Genomic DNA, 20,260 nt, shown 5'->3' with positions numbered 1-20,260 from the left:
TAACTCTGGGACAAGCCTCGTCGCAAACCTCTGAACCTTCTCCAGTTTCTTTATGTGTTTCTTCAGGTGGGGGCTCCATGATGGCGCGGCATACTCTAAGACGGGTCTCACGTAGGCAGTGTAAAGCGCCCTAAAAGCCTCCTCATTTAGGTTTCTGAATGAAGTTCTAATTTTCGCCAGTGTAGAGTACGCTGCTGTCGTTATCCTATTTATATGTGCCTCAGGAGTTAGATTAGGTGTCACATCCACTCCCAGGTCTCTTTCTCGAATCGTTACAGGTAGGCTGTTCCCCTTCATTGTGTACTGTCCCTTTGGTCTCCTGTCACCTGATCCCATTTCCATAACTTTACATTTACTGGTGTTAAACTCCAGTAGCCATTTCCCTGACCATCTCTGCAGCCTGTTTAAGTCCTCTTGGAGGATCCTACAATCCTCGTCTGTCACAACTCTTCTCATTAATTTTGTGTCATCCGCAAACATTGACATGTATGATTCCACTCCTGTAAACATATCATTTACGTAAATTAGAAAGAGGATTGGTCCCAGCACCGATCCTTGAGGTACTCCACTTGTTACTGTTCGCCAGTCCGACTTTTCGCCCCTTACCATTACCCTCTGGCTCCTTCCTGTTAGGTAGTTCTTCACCCATACTAGGGCCTTTCCGCTTACTCCTGCCTGCCTCTCAAGTTTGTATAGCAGTCTCATGTGCGGTACCGTATCAAAGGCCTTTTGGCAGTCAAGAAATATGAAGTCTGCCCAGCCTTCTCTGTCCTGCCTTATCCTTGTTAATGTGTGTGTGTGTGTGTGTGTGTGTGTGTATGTGTGTGTTTACAAGTTGTGTTTTTGCGGGGGTTGAGCTTTGCTCTTTCGGCCCGCCTCTCAACTGTCAATCAACTGTTTACTAACTACCTTTTTTTTTCCACACCACACACACACACACACACCCCAGGAAGCAGCCCGTGACAGCTGACTAACTCCCAGGTACCTATTTACTGCTAGGTAACAGGGGCACTTAGGGTGAAAGAAACTTTGCCCATTTGTTTCTGCCTCGTGCGGGAATCGAACCCGCGCCACAGAATTACGAGTCCTACGCGCTATCCACCAGGCTACGAGGCCCCTATGTGTGTGTGTGTGTGTGTGTGTGTGTGTGTGTGTGTGTGTGTGTGTGTGTGTGTGTGTGTGTGTGTGTGTGTGTGTGTGTGTATAGATAGGTAAACACATTTTGTATTACAAGTTCTCTCGAAAGTCATATACACGTAATTTTCTTAACAGAAATGTAAGAGTGGTTGACAGTTTTGCGACACCAGAGTTCGTCATAACACAAGCTAGCCGCCTTTGGGAGTCACACTCACTCACAGCAAACACAGAGGACTGCTAGAGACTCATACTCACCCACAGCAAACACACAGGACTGCTAGAGAGTCATACTCACTCACAGCAAACACAGAGGACTGCTAGAGACTCATACTCACCCACAGCAAACACAGAGGACTGCTAGAGAGTCATACTCACTCACAGCAAACATGAAGGACTGCTAGAGAGTCATACTCACCCACAGCAAACACAGAGGACTGCTAGAGTCATACTCACCCACAGCAAACACACAGGACTGCTAGAGAGTCATACTCACTCACAGCAAACACACAGGACTGCTAGAGAGTCATACTCACTCACAGCAAACACAGAGGACTGCTAGAGACTCATACTCACCCACAGCAAACACAGAGGACTGCTAGAGAGTCATACTCACTCACAGAAAACATGAAGGACTGCTAGAGAGCCATACTCACTCACAGCAAACACAGAGGACTGCTAGAGAGTCATACTCACTCACAGAAAACATGAAGGACTGCTAGAGAGTCATACTCACCCACAGCAAACACAGAGGACTGCTAGAGAGTCATACTCACAGAAAACATGAAGGACTGCTAGAGAGTCATACTCACCCACAGCAAACACAGAGGACTGCTAGAGAGTCATACTCACTCACAGAAAACATGAAGGACTGCTAGAGAGTCATACTCACTCACAGCAAACACAGAGGACTGCTAGAGAGCCATACTCACTCACAGCAAACACAGAGGACTGCTAGAGACTCATACTCACTCACAGAAAACACAGAGGACTGCTAGAGAGCCATACTCACTCACAGCAAACACACAGGACTGCTAGAGAGTCATACTCACTCACAGCAAACATGAAGGACTGCTAGAGAGTCATACTCACCCACAGGAAACACAGAGGACTGCTAGAGAGTCATACTCACCCACAGCAAACACAGAGGACTGCTAGAGATCCATACTCACCCACAGCAAACACAGAGGACTGCTAGAGAGCCATACTCACTCACAGCAAACACACAGGACTGCTAAAGAGCCATACTCACTCACAGCAAACACAGAGCACTGCTAGAGAGCCATGCTCACTCACAGCAAACATACAGGACTGCTAGAGAGTCATACTCACCCACAGCAAACACAGAGGACTGCTAGAGAGCCATGCTCACTCACAGCAAACACAGAGGACTGCTAGAGAGTCATACTCACCCACAACAAACACAGAGGACTGCTAGAGAGCCATACTCACTCACAGCAAACACAGAGGACTGCTAGAGAGCCATACTCACTCACAGCAAACACAGAGGACTGCTAGAGAGCCATACTCACTCACAGCAAACACAGAGGACTGCTAGAGAGCCATGCTCACTCACAGCAAACATACAGGACTGCTAGAGAGTCATACTCACCCACAACAAACACAGAGGACTGCTAGAGAGTCATACTCACCCACAGTAAACACAGAGGACTGCTAGAGACTCATACTCACCCACAGCAAACATACAGGACTGCTAGAGAGTCATACTCACCCACAACAAACACAGAGGACTGCTAGAGACTCATACTCACCCACAACAAACACAGAGGACTGCTATGGCCATTATAGGTACTTTAGAGAGGCCGCACATTTGCCTAAGCCGCCTCAGATTATAAAGCCATATATTCCCAGAACCTGCCTAATCTCGTCAAGGCATAAGTACGCCAAGGTGTGTAATATACATGATTTATCTGGTTTTCTGTATAATATATATATATATATATATATATATATATATATATATATATATATATATATGTCGTACCTAGTAGCCAGAACTCTCTTCTCGGCCTACTATGCAAGGCCCGAGTTGCCTAATAAGCCAAGTTTTTAGGAATTAATTGTTTTTCGACTACCTAACCTACCTAACCTAACCTAACCTAACTTTTTCGGCTACCTAACCAAACCTAAGGTTTGGTTAGGTAGGGTTGGATAGGTTCGGTCATATATCTACGTTAATTTTAATTCCAATAAAAAAAATTGACCTCATACATAATGAAATGGGTAGTTTTATCATTTCATAAGAAAAAAATTAGAGAAAATATAATAATTCAGGAAAATTGGCTTATTAGGCAAATCGGGCCTTGCATAGTAGTCCAAAAAGTGCGTTCTGGCTATTAGGTATGACATATATATATATATATATATATATATATATATATATATATATATATATATATATATATATATATATATATATACGGGAGTACCTCCTATACGTGCATTTGTAGGGACCCTCGACCTCGAAGAAGACGATATGCGGCATCCGGGGGAGCCTTGTGGGGCACCCGCTTACACTCACATATTGTCTTCTCTTACCACCCCCTATATTTCGTGTATTTTGTCATTTTATTTTATTTAAAACTTCGTTACACAGAAAGAGTTACAACATTGGTTACATGCAAGGGTCCAAGGCTACTTGTCACAAGTTGTAGAGTTCCTCCAGCTCCTCAGATGGCGGCCAGAAACCATGAATGCAGTGAGCATTTCCTCTCTGGATTGCCACACCAAGGCGCTGAAAGAGGTAACAGGCGGCTCTTGGGTCTCTAGTTGTTTTAATTATCTTAGAACCCAGCTCCTTCAAAGAACTAGCAGCATTTTTACCCCTAGCACCAAGTGTCTCTAAGGCAATGGGGTCAAAATTGTAGTGGGGATCAAGATCTCTGTATTTACGAGCCGTGGCTGCTTCCCGGTGATTGACAGCTCCTCCTGCCTGTGTAGCACTGAAGTCAACATAGGTGTTGGATAAACTTGAAACGCAAGTGTAGTCCCACACCAACTGTCTACCATTCTTCCAGGGGTTCACCTGATTCCGTCAGGGCGACCGACAGGCTCATCAGAGTTGCTTGCGGGGCATTAGGTAACGAGGTTCTCTCTCTGCTGGACAATATATTTATATATATTTCATCTCACTTTCCCATTTCTCTGTGGGTTTTCAATATATATATATATATATATATATATATATATATATATATATATATATATATATATATATATATATATATATATATATATATGGCATTATAATCTGAGCTAGCTTAAGCAAAGAGGCAGTCTCTCTAAAGTGACAATAATTCACCAAAACGAGAATCTGAATGAACTCACATTGCAAGACTGAACTGTTATCCTTCTCTGAACGATTACGACTAACAAGCAATTATTTTGCAATGAAAAAAAATCAAGCAATGAAGCGGAAAGATGGAAGCACTATGAAGACACTGCGTGTCTCAATGGTCGCTGACCTGTCCATAAATTGCTTTTGGCAAGATTGATTGATGAAGATTAAGCCACCCAAGAGGTGGCATGGGCATGAATAGCCCGCAATTTGGCCAGACAAAAATCTACCATTGTATGTTATCCTGAGTGTTGAGGACAGTGTGTGTGGTGTGGAGCGTGTTGTTGTTGTTAAAGATTTGCTACCTAGAATAAAAAGTTCCAAGTAGCACGGGCTATGGTGAGCCCGTAGTGGACTTATGTGGAGCATGCTTAGCGAGGAGCATATTGAGCGTGACAGGATATGAAGGCCAAAACTATACTACTGACGAAGTATGTTAATGTGGAATGAAGCGTTCAGTGAAGCTGGTTTTGATACGTGAATTGAATGCGTGGATTATCTTGAGGTTATCTTGAGATGATTTCGGGGCTTTTTAGTGTCCCCGCGACCCGGTCCTCGACCAGGCCTCCACCCCCAGGAAGAAGCCCGTGACAGCTGACTAACACCCAGGTACCTATTTTACTGCTAGGTAACAGGGGCATAGGGTGAAAGAAACTCTGCCCATTGTTTCTCGCCGGCTCCTGGGATCGAACCCGGGACCACAGGATCACAAGCCCAGCGTGCTGTCCGCTCGGCCGACCGGATCCGACCGGGCCGAGCATACTCACAGCGGCACCGACCTGCCGGATCAACAATACAGATTTGGGCAAATGGAGTTGCGAAAAAGACTTAGGCGTTTATGAAAAAGAAGTCATAGGGCAAAAATGTAAAATCACGCCAGGAAACAAAGTGATTGATTGAGATTATTCCCAGAAACATGAGTAATAAGACACAAACATCATCAACATTTAGCAGTAAAATAGGTACCTGGGTGTTAGTCAGCTGTCACGGGCTGCTTCCTGGGGGTGGAGGCCTGGTCGAGGACCGGGCCGCGGGGACACTAAAAAGCCCCGAAATCATCTCAAGATAACCTCAAGATGGTGTTCCAGGTATGTGTGTGTGGGACTGGTGAGGCTTCGTGTGGGTCACGTCTTCCTATTGTAATCACTCCATTACAGATTAAACATCGAATCTCTCGGGAAAATCCAATTCCGGATGACCGAAATTGGTTCTTGGTGTTCATTTTTGAACATTCTTGGTTCTTGGACCTTCATTCCCTGGAGAGGTGGAGGAAGGGAGGAAACTATCAGGGGGGGAAAGCGCCAAGCCATTATGACTATACAGTATGTGGAAGGAGTCAGGATAAGGATTTGGGATGGGACGGAGGGAAATGAATGGTGCCTAACCCCTTAGACGGTCGGGGATTGAATTCTGACCTGCATGAAGCGACACCGTCGCTCTACCGTCCAGCCCAAGTGGTTACCTGTAGAGGTGGAAGCCGCGGAGCGAGATGCTAGAGAGCTGCGTGTTGAAGAAGATGAAGATGAAGCTACCCAAGAGGTGGCACGGGCATGAATAGCCTGTAAGTGGTGGCCCTTTGGAGCCATTACCAGTATCAAGAGCTGATACTGGAGATCTGTGGAGGTGCGACTGCACCCTGCGTGACGGGAGATGTCTCCCGTGGAGCTGCGTGTGATCCAAGGAGCATTAACAAGTCGTCAAACTCTCGGAACACAACTCAGTAGCTGTAAGCTGAAGACATTCAGCATCAGGAAAGACATGGAGAAGAACTGGCCTTGCAACAGGTCTATCTTGAGATGATTTCGGGGCTTTAGTGTCCCCGCGGCCCGGTCCTCGACCAGGCCTCCACCCCCCAGGAAGCAGCCCGTGACAGATGACTAACACCCAGGTACCTATTTTACTGCTAGGTAACAGGGACATAGGGTGAAAGAAACTCTGTCCATTGTTTCTCGCTGGCGCCTGGGATCGAACCCGGGACCACAGGATCACAAGTCCAGCGTGCTGTCCGCTCGGCCGACCGGCTCCCTGCAAATGGGCTCCTGGCCAGCATCACCCAGACAAATAGTCTAGCTACCTTCAGGAAAAGATATAATAGATACTCTGGAAAACCGATTTATATCCAAATGGGCACGACCCACAGATACCACGAGACCCACAGTGGTAACTCCCGCCTTTGTTGACGTTCCTGTGTTCATTCTTTCCCCCTCAGCCGCTGAACGGAGCATCATTCCCCTCTAGTGGTGCACCACTCCCCCTCACCAGCACCTCTCTCTCCCCCCTCGTTCACCACATGCGGTGTCCTCGGCCTCTCCTCTCAGGCACAAGCGAGCAACGGAAAGACTCGACGGGGGAATGTAGGACGTGAAGGAATTCACGTCCAGCGACACAGTTCTCCGTATTGATAAAGCTGTCAGCGATGCTTGCTTGGGGGGAGAGGGAGGAGCGGATGGTTGGGGGAGGGGGGGGGGGATGATGGAGGGGGAGAGGGGGGAGGGGGGAGGGGGGAAGGGGGGGCTGTCACCAAGGTCGTCATGTGGGGAAGGAGGTCGTGGTCTGTTGCGGGTAGCTGTTGTGTTGGCCTGATGTATCGTCCCTATCACTCTCTAGACGGACATGTCACTTTTCAACCCTTGTGTGTGTGTGTGTGTCTGTGTGTGTGTCTGTGTGTGTGTGTGTCCGTGTGTGTGTCTGTGTGTGTGTGTGTGTGTGTGTGTGTGTGTGTGTGTGTGTGTGTGTATGTGTGTGTGTGTGTGTGTGTGTGTGTGTGTGTGTGTGTGTGTGTGTGTGTGTGTGTGTGTATGTGTGTGTATTCACCTAGTTGTGTTTGCGGGGGTTGAGCTTTGCTCTTTCGGCCCCGCCTCTCAACTGTCAATCAACTGTTTACTAACTACAATTTTTTTTTCCACATATACACACACACCCCAGGAAGCAGCCCGTAACAGCTGACTAACTCCCAGGTACCTATTTACTGCTAGGTAACAGGGGGCATTCAGGGTGAAAGAAACTTTGCCCATTTGTTTCTGCCTGGTGCGGGAATCGAACCCGCGCCACACAATTACGAGTCCTGCGCGCTATCCACCAGGCTACCAGGTCCCCTGTGTGTGTGTGTGCGCATGTGTGTGTGTGTGTACGTGTGTGTGACGACGAATCTCGTTGGTATAGTCCGGACATGAAGCACAGAAAGAAACATTAAATGGTTCAGGAACTCAATTGAGACTCGCGAAAAGAAGATATACGTACTCATATCCAAGTTAAGAGGAACAACCTAGTTCAATTTCTTCCTGTTGGGGGAGGTGACGATCCTGTTTCCATGGCAGTATTTACCCAGGTGTGATGAGCGACGCTGCCCAATAAACTCACCCTCCATGGGCTAAATTAAAAAAAAAATTATAATCCGAGTCAAATTCAATTTAATTCCTATTTTCGCTCCCTGATCCGGTTTTGAGCAGTCTGAGGGCAGTAATATTCCGGGGAACGTGAACAAAATCTCGTAGACTTGAGGCAAAGTGAAATTCACACCAGTTACTCCATCTATCATCATTCTATTATGCAGGAAGCACCGCACGTCTATGGGCCATCCAATAAGGTTAGCAGACTTCTAGATGTTACCACTGCTAGGCTTAGGCTCGGCTACATGTACCTCTGGGAGTTTGTAACATCTGCTGTTGTAGATTTGACTAAATGTAAACTCTGTCAGCAGAACTATTCGCATACTTTGCGTCATTATATAATGGAATGTGAAAAAATCGCGGAATTCCGAGATATCATCATCAATGGAGTCCAAGAAATATGTAAATACTTCATCCATAATGATGTGCTGCCGGGAATCTTAGCAAAGTAGCCCAAATTTGCTTACTGTAGGTGCAGCCTGCACATGACTGTCAAGCTGCCGCCCAGTTGGGTGGGTGTGGAGCACATGACTGTCAAGCTGCCGCCCAGTTGGGTGGGTGTGGAGCACATGACTGTCAAGCTGCCGCTCAGTTGGGTGGGTGTGGAGCACATGACTGTCAAGCTGCAGCCCAGTTGGGTGGGTGTGGAGCACATGACTGTCAAGCTGCCGCCCAGTTGGGTGGGTGTGGAGCACATGACTGTCAAGCTGCCGCCCAGTTGGGTGGGTGTGGAGCACATGACTGTCAAGCTGCCGCCCAGTTGGGTGGGTGTGGAGCACATGACTGTCAAGCTGCCGCCCAGTTGGGTGGGTGTGGAGCACATGACTGTCAAGCTGCCGCCCAGTTGGGTGGGTGTGGAGCACATGACTGTCAAGCTGCCGCCCAGTTGGGTGGGTGTGGAGCACATGACTGTCAAGCTGCCGCCCAGTTGGGTGGGTGTGGAGCAAGACCAGTAACTGTGTGACTCACCATAGATATAAAGTGCCTTGTATAGTGACTGTTGTGAGCCTCTTGTTGAATCACTTGTGATATGACTTATTGATATGTATATGTATTTGTATAAATGATTGCATATATATATGTACATGTGTATGTAACATTAACAATTGTGTAACTAGCATCAAAAGATTGTCATTTGCTTAGCCAAACGAACATAATGGGTTCAGTTCCTGAACCCATTATGTGCCTCTGTAACCCTGTCCACCACCGCCCACGGGATGGGTATGGGGTGCATAATAAAGAAATTAAATTGATCCATTATAGCTATAACAAAATGCGTATTAGAACACTGCAGAATCAACGCATCTTGTTGCAAGATTATCTTAAGTATACGCAAACTTCTTGATATTTCTCATCCTGATGATCACAGTATCATCTCAAATCTCACTTGCGTGACACATATGACTTGCGTGACACATGTATCTTGTGGATCACTAAGAAGGAACAGCAACATCGAACGTCGGTTTGAATGTCTCAAATTGAGCATAAGGTCAATATTCGCAAATTTTGATGGTACAAACAAATCACCTTTCCATGCTATCTTTCCTTTCTTGCTATCCTATCTCATTGCGATAGGATAGCAAGATCTCTCATTGCGATAGGATAGCAAGATCTCTCATTGCGATAGGATAGCAAGATAGCCGGAGACTGATGCTAAGCTCTTCCCGTTTACTGGCATCTTACGAAGGGGAAAATGATTGGTTCTTTTCTTCGAAATAAATCTCGAGATATTTAATATTGTTGAGATGCTTGAACATTTCATATTTCTCTGTGGATTTTCCGCATATATATATATATATATATTTCCTCCTCCCCTACCACCAGTACCCGCTTCCTCCCCTCTAGTACCCGCTTCCTCCCCGCCATCAGTACCCGCTTTGTCTGTGAATAGTCAATCCCAACCTGTCTGGAAAATTTAATTACAATTCCCCGTTGAACAAGTCAGCATCGCCCATACGGAACACCATCCACTCTCCCTCCACCCACTCACTCTCCCCCCACCCTCCCTCCGCCCACTCTCCCTACACCCTCTACCCCTCCACAACAGTCCCCCCCCCCCAACATTAGCAACTGACACCATGGAACTCATAACAGAGAACAACAAAGAACAATGCAACAAGCCAAACGTCTCAGGAGGAAAATGAACAAAAGTAGAACAGCATAACAATGGTTCAAGCGACAGATTAACGAGGCAAAGAGGATAAAAAAAAGGCATAGTTCCAACCCGTCCTCCTAATAGAACGTCGTATTTTGACGTATACTCCACCTAAGGCCAAAAATTGTCGTACTAGAAGATAATTAGCAGCTCGCGAAATTGACATACTCTCCCGTTTTCTGTTTTGGGTCCTCTGGTAGGTTAGGATAAGGGCACGTTAGTACGACAGTTTCTTGACGTTGGGAAACCTTAGGAGACCGGGCTAAAACTACAGAGGCATGAGTACAAAGCCAAATTAGGGAGCTACTCTAAAAAAAAGAACTAGGAATGAGTACATAAGAATAAGGAGGGGCAACCGTATCTAACCAAGAAGATGCACAGCTTGGTTAGATAGAGGTAGAGAAAGACAAAGAAGTGTGTGAGAAAGTCAACAAGAGTTTCTAAAAGAAATCTTCATCAGAACCATATTAGTGTCCAAATAGGGGTCACAACCGACGCCCGTCTCTCTGTCTTGTAACACATCAATCATAAACATCACTAAGATAGAAGTGAAGTTCAGGAAGAAGAGGTAAACAAAATATAGTAAATAGGTACCTGGGAGTTAGTCAGCTGTCGCGGTCTGCTTCCTGGGGGTGGAGGCCTCGTCGAGGACCGGGCCGCAGGGACACTAAAAAAAAAAAAAAAGAAATCATCTCAAGATAACCTCAAGATAGGAGGTCAACAAGGCGGCTCAGGCCAGATATCACCAAGGTTACTGAACGAAGCTGTATAAGGACCTCGTGTTACTCATTGACCTCGTGTTACTCATTGACCTCGTGTTACTCATTAACTATAGTTCCTCCAAAGAGAGAAGAACCGGGACATGATAACTACGTACAAGATCCTGATAGACAAAGTCGTCAAAGGAAACCAATTTAAAATAAGTGGACGGACAAGTCGTGAGGTGAGAGGAAGGTCGTCTTCCCTGAACGGGTCGGCAAGAAGAATGCATTCAAGGAAGAGTGTGTTGAAGTCAATTCTATCCTCAACTTCAAGAGAAAATATGATGAAAATGATAGTTTTGAGAGGGGCACAGCCCTCTCTCTCTCCCCCTCGCAAACACACACACACACCCTCTTCCCCTCACACCCCCCCCTCTCTCCCCCTCCACACCCCCCCCTCCTCCCCCTCCACACCCCCCCCCCTCTTCCCCCCCCCTGGAAGCGACGTCCTTCCTCTCATTAAGAGATCTAAGATGCCTCTTTTATCCATCCTTAATTTTTTATATTAATTCTTAATTTATTACCGGAGTTTAATTTCGTTTCTTAAATCTTTGACCAAAATATATTTGGGGCCCCGGTGCACATTATTTCCTTGTAGGTATTACAGGACTAGCTGGAGTACCCGGCGGTGCCCGGGTACCCCTGTCCTCCTCCCACACACACACAAATAATTTTCTCATCACCCATCTTAAATACATGCAGCCTCCTCATCTCTGCCCACATTCAACGACTCTCCCAGTTCCCACCCACATACACCCACGCAATATTTCCCATGTATGCATGCATACACTCCCAGTAAATCCCACAACACACCTTCCCACGCTCACCACATCACTGTAACTATCTTTACTATACTCACATTATTCATCACTACGATAATCTACATGCTCCCTCACCCCTATCTCTGTCCACACACGCATCCTCTACATCATCCCCCCCCCCCACACACACACACACACCTTCCTATCTCACCCACACACACACACCTTCCTGTCTCACCCACACACACACACACCCCTCCCTGTCTCACCCACATACACACTATCTCTGCCTTTCCACACACACACACACACACACACACACACACACACACAAACACACAAACCTAACCTGCCTAACAAACCTTTTAGAATTCTATGATAAAGTAACAAGGATAAGGCAGGACAGAGAAGGCTGGGCAGACTGCATATTTCTTGACTGCCAAAAGGCCTTTGATACGGTACCGCACATGAGACTGCTATACAAACTTGAGAGGCAGGCAGGAGTAAGCGGAAAGGCCCTAGTATGGGTGAAGGACTACCTAACAGGAAGGAGCCAGAGGGTAATGGTAAGGGGCGAAAAGTCGGACTGGCGAACAGTAACAAGTGGAGTACCTCAAGGATCGGTGCTGGGACCAATCCTCTTTCTAATTTACGTAAATGATATGTTTACAGGAGTGGAATCATACATGTCAATGTTTGCAGATGACGCAAAATTAATGAGAAGAGTTGTGACAGACGAGGATTGTAGGATCCTCCAAGAGGACTTAAACAGGCTGCAGAGATGGTCAGGGAAATGGCTACTGGAGTTTAACACCAGTAAATGTAAAGTTATGGAAATGGGATCAGGTGACAGGAGACCAAAGGGACAGTACACAATGAAGGGGAACAGCCTACCTGTAGCGATTCGAGAAAGAGACCTGGGAGTGGATGTGACACCTAATCTAACTCCTGAGGCACATATAAATAGGATAACGACAGCAGCGTACTCTACACTGGCGAAAATTAGAACTTCATTCAGAAACCTAAATGAGGAAGCTTTTAGGGCGCTTTACACTGCCTACGTGAGACCCGTCTTAGAGTATGCCGCGCCATCATGGAGCCCCCACCTGAAGAAACACATAAAGAAACTGGAGAAGGTTCAGAGGTTTGCGACGAGGCTTGTCCCAGAGCTACGAGGGATGGGATATGAAGAGCGGCTGAAGGAACTGAACCTTACGACACTAGAGAAAAGAAGGGAGAGAGGAGATATGATAGGGACATATAAAATACTCAGGGGAATTGACAAAGTGGAAATAGATGAAATGTTCACACGTAATAATAACAGAACGAGGGGACATGGGTGGAAACTGGAAACTCAGATGTGTCACAGAGATGTTAGGAAGTTTTCTTTTAGCGTGAGAGTAGTAGAAAAATGGAATGCACTTGGGGAACAGGTTGTGGAAGCAAATACTATTCATACTTTTAAAACTAGGTATGATAGGGAAATGGGACAGGAGTCATTGCTGTAAACAACCGATAGCTAGAAAGGCGGGATCCAAGAGTCAATGCTCGATCCTGCAAGCACATATAGGTGAGTACATATAGGTGAGTACACACACACACACACACCTATCTCATCTCCCACACAAATAACCTACTCATCTCGTCCCACCCACATCCTCCCCACCCACATTACAGTACCTCGCTGTAATCAAAAGGTTGTGCCAAGAATGCAAGTCTGTCATCTGAACACCCGTTTTGCAAATCAATATCGGAATACACTATTTCAACGAATGGCAAAACTCTATGGTATTTTGGCTACCCATTTCATATCCACCGACCACCGACTACTGAGGCCGAATCGACCTTCAAGGGTGGCATAGGGGCCGAACCCGACCAACCCTATGACACCATACAATCGACAGTCACCATGCACAGTTGCGTTAGACTAGCAACATGTATCTGGCTTTCAACTTTGGACAGACAGACATTCTGTTTCATAGAGCTTGAGATGTATCCGGCTGTGTGTGTGTCTCACTCCTTCTCCAGTCTCCCCCCCTCTCTTCCATTGCCCCCCATCTCTTCCAGTGCCCCCCATCTCTCCCAGTGCCCTCCTCTCTTTTCCTATACCTCTTTTCTTCCCATTTTCTCATCTTCTTCCCTCTCAAAACTTCTCCCTCTCTCCCACCCTCTTCACGTTACTCCCATCATTCTCCCCAAATATCCTGTTCTATCCCCTCCTCCCCTTTTCCTCCTTCTCCCCTATGAATCACCCCTCCCCCCTCTTTCTCTCCTTTTATCCCTCTCCATCTGTCCCCCTCTTTCTTATTCCCTTTCTATTCAATTCCACCCCTTCTAATTCTGTTTTTTTCAAACATTCCCCCTTCCCCTTTTCCCTTGTCATTCCTTCTCTCTGCCTCCCCCCTTTATCTCTCTTTCTCTGTCTCAGAAAGGTGAAGAAATCTTGGAACTCAACTGGCTACCTTTCACCTATTAGGTAGGGGGGGGGGTTATTCACTATTCGGACAGACCCTCTCTTAAAAGGATCATTTGGACCTACACCCCGACCATCTTATGTCCGTCCCGTACCCCAGACGATTCACCCTGCAATGTTGTGTGAGGCTAGCCACAAGCGTCTGGCCTACCACTTTGTGCAAACAAGACAAATAACCTGACATTTCGTATAGGCATATATGTGGTATTTGTCGTTGGCTAGACCTGTCTGTCTGTCTGTATGTTTCTCTCTCATTCTCACTCTCTCTCATTCTCCCTATCTATCCTATTTCCCTTCTCTCCTATTCTCCCTTCCTTCAGTTCTCTCTCTTCTAAGTGGTAAAATATGCTCGAGTAACGTTGAAAAATAAACGTTATCAACATAGAATGTAATTTACCGCCTTTGATTCATCGTCGACAATTAAACCCACATTTCAGATTTCATAGGAGTCGTGGGTTGTCGCAATAGGAGCCAGTTCTACTTAAGGTGGGGCATGGGGGGAGGGGGGGATTGACCGCTACCGCCCTGGTGACACTCTCCATACAATCCCAATTCACCATGGATAGTTAGGTGAGGTTAAGACAGTTAAGACAGATAGACAGACATTCTCCTGTGTGTATATATGGGGTACAAGGGTATGTCCTCTCTCAGTATCTCTCATCTCTCTTCTTCTCGTGTCCTGTCTTGCCAACTCCCCTTTTCTCATCTGTCTTCCCCTCTAATCCTTGTCCCCTCATCGCCTGGTCTTCCAATATCCTCTCTTTCCCTTCTCTGCCCTTCTATTTCTTCTTCCCTCTTCCCCTCCCCTCAACTCATATTCCCTCCCCACCATCTCCCCTCTCCCCCGCTCTCACCCTCCCTCCCTCCCCTAACCTGTTCTCTCCAATAATAAATCGCATTTTGACGTCAAAATCGCACAACGGACAAAATATGATGTACTGTAAATCCTGGCGGCTCACAAACATTCCTGTTTTCTATGCTTGGGTCCATCGGTTGGCTTGGGTTGGGTTTAGGAAGTTTAGTACACCATTTTCGGTCCGTCGTGACAACTTGAGGGGGACGGGCTGTAACATCCTTCCCTCTCACCCCTCTTCTTCCCTTTTTCTTACCCTCTTTTCCTTTACATCTCTCTCTCTCTCTCTCTCTCTCTCTCTCTCTCTCTCTCTCTCTCTCAGAACATTTAACATTACGAAGTTTTGAAACTTCTAAATAATTCTCTGGGTAAGCATAATCTCTATTTCAGACATGGCGTCATGAAAATCGTTGGGGGTGTCTATAGATGTCAATATTTCTAAAACTGGCACTAGGGCCAACCCAGACTGGCTAACGCCACTCTCATACCCCCCACGTGTTGTCTAAGAAAGCTGTGTGAGACTAGCCTCTAGCTTCTGGCCTACAACCCCTAGACTGATAGACTGACAAACAAGCCGACATTTATAGACATCCCCCAGTTTATATATAACCTATTTAAAAGAAAAAGGTTCATATATTACTTTAAAGTCCTATATGATTACGGGGCCCCATTTCAATAGCGACCCATATATGAAGGGGTCCCGGTAGTTCAGTGGACTTCGTTCTAAACGCACAATCGATTCCGATTGTCGAATCCCAAATTGAGTTCCGATTGTCGAATCCAAATTCAATTCCGGGTTCAAATCTCGGGCGCGACAGAAATGGTTGGACACATTTCTTTTCACCTAATACACCTCTTCACCCTAGTAGTAAATAGGTTACTCAAGAGTTAGTCAGCTTCTTGTGGGGTTGTATCCAGGGCGGGGGTCAGTAATTCGACCTTGAGAGAGAGGGGCTGGGGGGGACCTCGATATTGGCCAAACGTATATAAATACACTCAGGCTTCCTGTCCCTCCCGAAGCAATGAATTATATTAGAGCCCTCAGATATATCAGAGCCCCCCTATTATATTAGAGCCCCCAGATATATCAGAGCCCCCCTATTATATTAGAGCCCCCAGATATATCAGAGCCCCCTATTATATTAGAGCCCCCAGATATATCAGAGCCCCCCTATTATATTAGAGCCCCCAGATATATCAGAGCCCCCCTATTATATTAGAGCCCCCAGATATATCAGAGCCCCCCTATTATATTAGAGCCCCCAGATATATCAGAGCCCCCCTATTATATTAGAGCCCCCAGATATATCAGAGCCCCCTATTATATTAGAGCCCCCAGATATATCAGAGCCCCCCTATTATATTAGAGCCCCCAGATATATCAGAGCCCCCAGATATATCAGAGCCCCCCTATTATATTAGAGCCCCCAGATATATCAGAGCCCCCCTATTATATTAGAGCCCCCAGATATATCAGAGCCCCCCTATTATATTAGAGCCCCCAGATATATCAGAGCCCCCCTATTATATTAGAGCCCCCAGATATATCAGAGCCCCCCCTATTATATTAGAGCCCCCAGATATATCAGAGCCCCCCTATTATTTTAGAGCCCCCCTATTATTTTAGAGCCCCCAGATATATCAGAGCCCCCCTATTATTTTAGAGCCCCCAGATATATTAAGGACCCATAATTTCAGTAATGTCTGGAACGGTTTTGGAACAAAAAAGTTTAATTAATTTCCAGACTAATTAAGGTGTAGAAAATAAATATGGAACTGAAAAATATTGTTTAAGACAAATTAAAAAGTTATTGTTGTCCTTTTTGTCATTCTTGTCGTTGTTTCTATATTAGTCTTAAATATTGATAACATTACGAAGTACATATGACTTAGAATATGATAAGATGATAAGAATAGAATGATAGAATATGATAATATGATAAGAATATGACTTAGTACAAATTATTACATGCATCACTTTTATTTGAAATTATTAAATTACTTATAAATACTTTTGCTAACTTACTAAATTAATACTTTTGTGTAAGTTACTAAATAATGATTTTTTATTAAGGTTACTATAAATACTTTTGCTGGATTGCTGCTTTTTGAGGTCATTTGCACTTGTAACTCATATTTGTGGTCATTTGCACTTGTAACTCATATTTGTGGTCATTTGCACTTGTAACTCATATTTGTGGTCATTTGCACTTGTAACTCATATTTGTGGTCATTTGCACTTGTAACTCATATTTGTGGTCATTTGCACTTGTAACTCATATTTGTGGTCATTTGCACTTGTAACTCATATTTGTGGTCATTTGCACTTGTAACTCATATTTGTGGTCATTTGCACTTGTAACTCATATTTGTAGTCATTTGCACTTGTAACTCATATTTGTAGTCATTTGCACTTGTAACTCATATTTGTGGTCATTTGCACTTGTAACTCATATTTGAGGTCATTTGCACTTGTAACTCATATTTGTGGTCATTTGCACTTGTAACTCATATTTGTAGTCATTTGCACTTGTAACTCATATTTGTAGTCATTTGCACTTGTAACTCATATTTGAGGTCATTTGCACTTGTAACTCATATTTGAGGTCATTTGCACTTGTAACTGTCATTAACATTTTATTAACGACAGTAAGAATTTGCTTTAGAGCTCACAAATTAGTCTTTTATCGCAAGCACTGTTGGGGAATATGTAATTTTTAATTAATACTATTGTCTAATAACACACTGAAACCACAATGACAAGATATATATCAAATGAACAAACCGACAGGAGTCCTAATAAGGGATCGAACCTGCGTTCCCAGACGCTCTCTTGTCATCTGTATACGATAGTTATTTGATGTCGTGGTGCAGTGGACTGGAGCGCGTCTGGGAACATCCAGTGCACAAGTTCGAATCCTTGTCAATGCCCTTGTGGATTTGTTCATTTGACAGGGAGGCTTGGTCGACGACCGGGCCGCGGGGTCACTGAGCCCCGGAATCACCTCAAGGTAAGGTAACCGCATACACCCTGATGGTATACAGGAGTATAGGCGTATGCTTGGACATACACAGTAAGGTAAGGTAAAAGGTAAGGTGCTCTAGTGGATTAGGGAGTATCTAAGCAACAGGAAACAGCGAGTAACTGTGAGGGGGAGACATCAGAGTGGCGAGATGTCACCAGCGGAGTCCCACAGGGCTCTGTACTTGGACCCATCCTGTTTCTAATATATGTAAACGACCTTCCTGAGGGAATAGACTCATTCCTCTCAATGTTTGCTGATGATGCAAAAATTATGAGAAAAATCAAAACAGATGAAGATAGACAGAGACTACAGGACGACCTGGACAAACTGGAGGAATGGTCTAGAAAATGGCTGCTAACGTTCGACTCACGAAAGTATATAGTAATGAAATTAGGCGAAGAGAGCAGAAGGCTGAACACAAGATACCATCTGGGAGGTGATATCCTGCAAAAGTCAAGTAGAGAGAAAGATCTGGGAGTTGATATCACACCGAACCTGTCCCCAGAGGCCCACATCAAAAGGATATCATCAGCGGCATATGCTAGGTTGGCCGACATAAGAATTGCCTTTAAAAACTTATGTAAGGAATCGTTCAGGACCTTGTATACCACTTATGTCAGACCAATCCTGAAATATGCAGCTCCAGCCTGGAGTCCATACCTAGTTAAACACAAGACAAAGTTAGAGAAGTTTCAGCGGTATGCCACTAGACTCTTTTTATATCAACGGAAGTGTAGATGACAAATGATTAGTATTAATATTATTATTATTAGTATGATTATTAAAACCAAGGGAGCGCTTTAATAGCCACGACCAATCACCGCTGAGACAAAAGCATCCCAACCTATTCATTATTTACGCTCTGTAACTTAAATATACAAAGACTATGTATTTTTAAATTCCTTTGTATAGATGAATAATGTTGTGTATGTTGACGGCTTTCCCTTAGTTGTGTAGAGCGGTGTATGCTGTACACATACGCTTCTGTCATGTACTGCTCCTGTATAACTTCTTATGTGGGATCTGCTGTATGCTGTATGTCTTCCCTTCAGCCTTTAATCCTACTGTATCGTGTAGGTGTGCCACTCACCCGAATACACCATTGTATTGTGTATGTCTTCCTCTCACCTGTATACACTACTATATTGCCGCCGGCGGTTCTTAAGCTTGCATGCGTATTGCTGTCAAATAATTCAGCCAACTCATTGGCTCATTTGCAAGATGTCTCAATTGTTGAAGGAATTGCATGATTTGGTTCAGATTCTGCACGGATGATCTCCGGTTTTGCATATTAAAGATAATGTGAGCTACGATAAAGATATCTCCGTGAAAAAGAGGATATTTATCGGATATGACTATAAGCAGAGGTCATTTGTTATTGAGGAAGCTGTAGCGAAGGTGAGGTTGTGAATTGTGAAAAAAAATAATCGTGTAGAATATTCCCACAAATCATCAGCATCACTTCCATGTTAGAGAGCTTGGATGCTCGCTACTGAGATGAATTCATATGTTTAGTGATCATGAGATAACTCTTTCTCTTTCTCTCTCTCTCTCTCTCTCTCTCTCTCTCTCTCTCTCTCTCTCTCTCTCTCTCTCTCTCTCTCTCTCTCTCTCTCTCTCTCTCTCTCCATCTCTTCCTCCCACTGTTCTTCTGTCCCTCTCTTCCCCCTTCCCCCCTGTTCCCCCTCTCTCCCTCCCACCTCTCTCTCACACACACACAAAAACACATAAACAAATATACACACAAAAAAAATAAACAATTGAGAAAGAGAACTAAAGAGGAAAGTAAACATGGGAAGGAATTACCGGACTTTTACAAGTGCTTCACAGTGAAAGAAGTGAGGGAGTATATTTGAACAAGGAAGAAAAGGAGTGAAGACAGACTCATTACACGGATTCCTGTGTACACATCGAGGGGTCCCTAAGGGCAGGACCCTGCAACCCCAGTTGATTAAGGGACCAAGATGTGCAACTCGAGGGATGATGATCAAACATTGCAAGCACAGCCGAGTACTGCAAGTGTCACTCTACACACACACACACACACACACACACACACACACACACACACACACACACACACACACACACACACACACACACACACGAACAAGAGGACACAGATTCAAGCTAAGGAAACTAAGGGGCTGAAAAATATATTAGAAAGTTTTCTTTGGCAGAGTGGTAGACGGTTGGAACTAGCTAAGTGAGAAGGTGGTGGAGGCCAAAACTGTCAGTAGTTTCAAAGCGTTATACGATAAAGAGTACTGGGAAGACGGGACAGCAGGAACGTAGCTCTCATCCTGTAACTACACTTAGGTAATTACACACACACGGGACCAGCTGGGCC

General features: G+C 45.1%; 1 protein-coding gene across 1 annotated transcript in view; it reads right to left on the bottom strand.

Moving 5' to 3' along the window:
• LOC123767108 (uncharacterized) overlaps positions 1 to 20,260 on the bottom strand; it is a 648,486-nt gene that overhangs the window by 573,329 nt on the left and 54,897 nt on the right. The window contains exon 2 of the mRNA XM_069304872.1: positions 10,631 to 10,703. The gene's annotated coding sequence lies outside the window, so the exon portion shown is untranslated. The remainder of the gene's footprint in view (positions 1 to 10,630; positions 10,704 to 20,260) is intronic.

Source organism: Procambarus clarkii, chromosome 53, assembly GCF_040958095.1.
Source record: "Procambarus clarkii isolate CNS0578487 chromosome 53, FALCON_Pclarkii_2.0, whole genome shotgun sequence".
Taxonomy (NCBI): domain Eukaryota; kingdom Metazoa; phylum Arthropoda; class Malacostraca; order Decapoda; family Cambaridae; genus Procambarus; species Procambarus clarkii.
The sequence above is the reverse complement of the archived record's forward strand: the minus strand, read 5'-3'. Positions and strand labels throughout refer to the sequence as shown.